General features: G+C 38.9%; 1 pseudogene; it reads right to left on the reverse strand.

Moving 5' to 3' along the window:
- Positions 1 to 1,849: 1,849 nt before the first annotated feature.
- On the reverse strand, positions 1,850 to 2,286 carry LOC123250032 (annotated as a pseudogene).
- Between the last annotated feature and the right edge of the window lie 318 nt (positions 2,287 to 2,604).

Raw genomic sequence — 2,604 nt, forward strand, 5'->3', positions numbered from 1 at the left:
ATGCCACCTGGTAGCTTTCTATTTTTATTCTAAGGCCAGATTTAACCCAGGATTTCCCATCTCCACTGAGTCACCTAGCTGTCTATATAGTTTTTTACTAGTAAAGAATGTATTTGATATTTCACATTTTTTCCATTTAGTTATGAGGATTTGTACCCTTGTACATGACTATTTTTTGTAAAAGTGCCATACCCAGCTGAGACATGTATATATATATATATATATTTTTTTTTCTTCCCATCTGGTAATTACCAGTGATCAAGCAAACCTGACCTTTGTAAAGTCTCATCTGATTCCTTCACATATTTCTTCACTTTTTTTTTTGTTAGATTTGTTTAGGTCTGAGTGCAGAAGGCTGAGGTCTCCAATGACTGTAGTATTGTAGTTAATTTCTCTCAGGAATTCTGTTAACTTTTCCTTTCAGATGCTTTGTCATTCAGTTCATATAAATAGTAAATGATAATATTATTTCTTTGTTTATGGTTCCTTAAAGAATAATAAGGGAAGGAAATAAGCATTTACGTAGTAGATAATATAGGTTAGGCATTGTAATAAGTGCTTTCTACAAATGTTATTTCATTAGTACTTCACAGTAACTTTGTGTAGTAGGTACTATTATTCTTTTTTTTTTTTAAACCCTTAACTTCTTGGCTTCTTGGTGGAAGAGTGGTAGGGGTAGGCAATGGGGGTCAAGTGACTTGCCCAGGGTCACACAGCTGGGAAGTGGCTGAGGCCGGGTTTGAACCTAGGACCTCCTGTCTCTAGGCCTGGCTCTCAATCCCCCGAGCCACCCAGCTGTCCAGGTGCTATTATTATTACCACTTTATAGTTGAGTAAATTGAAGCTAACTGACATTAAGTGACTTGTCTAGGGTCACATAGCTAGTAAGTGTTTGAGGCCAGATTTAAAACTCAGGTCTTTCTAGCAACAGACCTAGCTCTCTAGCCATTAGGCCACCAGCTGTCTCTTATGATTTATATAGTTTCCGCCTTTATGTCTTTTAATCATGTTTATTTTTATTGTGGACTTGTCTGAAATAATGACTACTTCCTCTGCTAGGTGAAGTATAGAGAATCAAAGGATCAGATAGGATACACAGGGAAAGGAAATTTTAAATACACATCTTTCTGCTTTCATATTGAATAATTAAAAAAAGAAAAAACTAAATCTCAAGGAGCCTCCATCCCATCACCTTGACCAACCAGGGTTATAGCATGAGCTAGAGGACAGAAGGGGATAAAACGGCTCTGCCTCCAGTTTGTCCAAGGGTTTGGGGGGTCACAAGGGTGGATTAAAAGTGGAGGATGGACACTGTGGTAAAATTGAATGTAATGGACCTCTGTACCAGCAGCAATGCAATGACCCAGGACAATTCTGAGGGATTTATGGTAAAGATGCTACCTACATTCAGAGGAAGAACTACAGGAGAGGAAACATATAAGAAAAACAACTGCTTGAACGCATGGGTTGAGGTGGACATGATTGGGGATGTAGACTCGAAACGACCACACCAAGGCAACTATCAATAATATGGAAATAGGTTTTGATCAATGACACACGTTAAAACCAGTGGAAATACACATCAGCCATGGGGGAGGGGGATGTGGGGGGGGTGAAGGGAAAAGTAAGAGCATGAATTATGTAACAATGTTAACTTTTCAAAAAATAAATATTAATAAATGTTTTTTTTAAAAAAGTAGAGGATGGGAAGGGAAAACTTTTTTTAATTAAAAAAATCAAAGGAATAGTTTAGGTGCCAACTCACAGCAGAGCCAAAAGGAGAAGTAGGGGGAAGGCATCTTCAGGCACTGATTGCTGTTCTTGCAATCACCACCACCCTGGGGACCAATTATCTTTCCACAGTCTTGCTCATGATGGCTATTTCCTTTGTCATGGCTGTTAGCACTGTTATCAGAATCTCTTCTCCAAAATCATACTTCCACTCAGACTCCTTGACAAGGTCACCCTCAGGGAAACATAAATCCTCCCTCATCTCCCCAGAGTCTTGAAGAACTTACAAGGAACTATACTAGATCCTAATCAACTGGAGGTCATTTTTTGATGATATTAGGCACATCTTTGTTGTGATTTCAAGGGCAGATATCTTCATATTTGTTCCTGCTAAAGACATTGATACCAAGTAGGTGATCCTTGGCATGGCCACATTTTCCAATTGTGTAGGTTGACATTAGTAGTCTGAAGCAATTTTCACAAGCCAGAGCACTGCCTGGGAAAGATAACTGATGCACTTGCCTCCTTTGCCTTGAAATTCAGGTCATCTGCCATTTTGAGAAACTACGATTCTAAAAGCCGAACATGCATGGATGGTCATATGATCCAATGGTGAGGCATACTGATGAGCCCTTCTGATTGTATATTGAAGAGTCCTCTCAAATGGACAGGGATCCAACTTCTGCTCACATGGAATAATTAATTCAAAGGGTTGTGGAAGAAGCTTCTTAGGAGAATAAAGAAACCAAGGACCAGAATTCCTAGGTTGTTGATGACCACACTCCAGAAGTTGGACTGCTAGTATAATGAAAATTAAAATGAACTGGCTTAAAATGTTCAGGAACTAAAGGAAGAAGTCTTAGAATTTTAGGG

Source organism: Gracilinanus agilis, chromosome 5, assembly GCF_016433145.1.
Source record: "Gracilinanus agilis isolate LMUSP501 chromosome 5, AgileGrace, whole genome shotgun sequence".
Lineage (NCBI taxonomy): Eukaryota > Metazoa > Chordata > Mammalia > Didelphimorphia > Didelphidae > Gracilinanus > Gracilinanus agilis.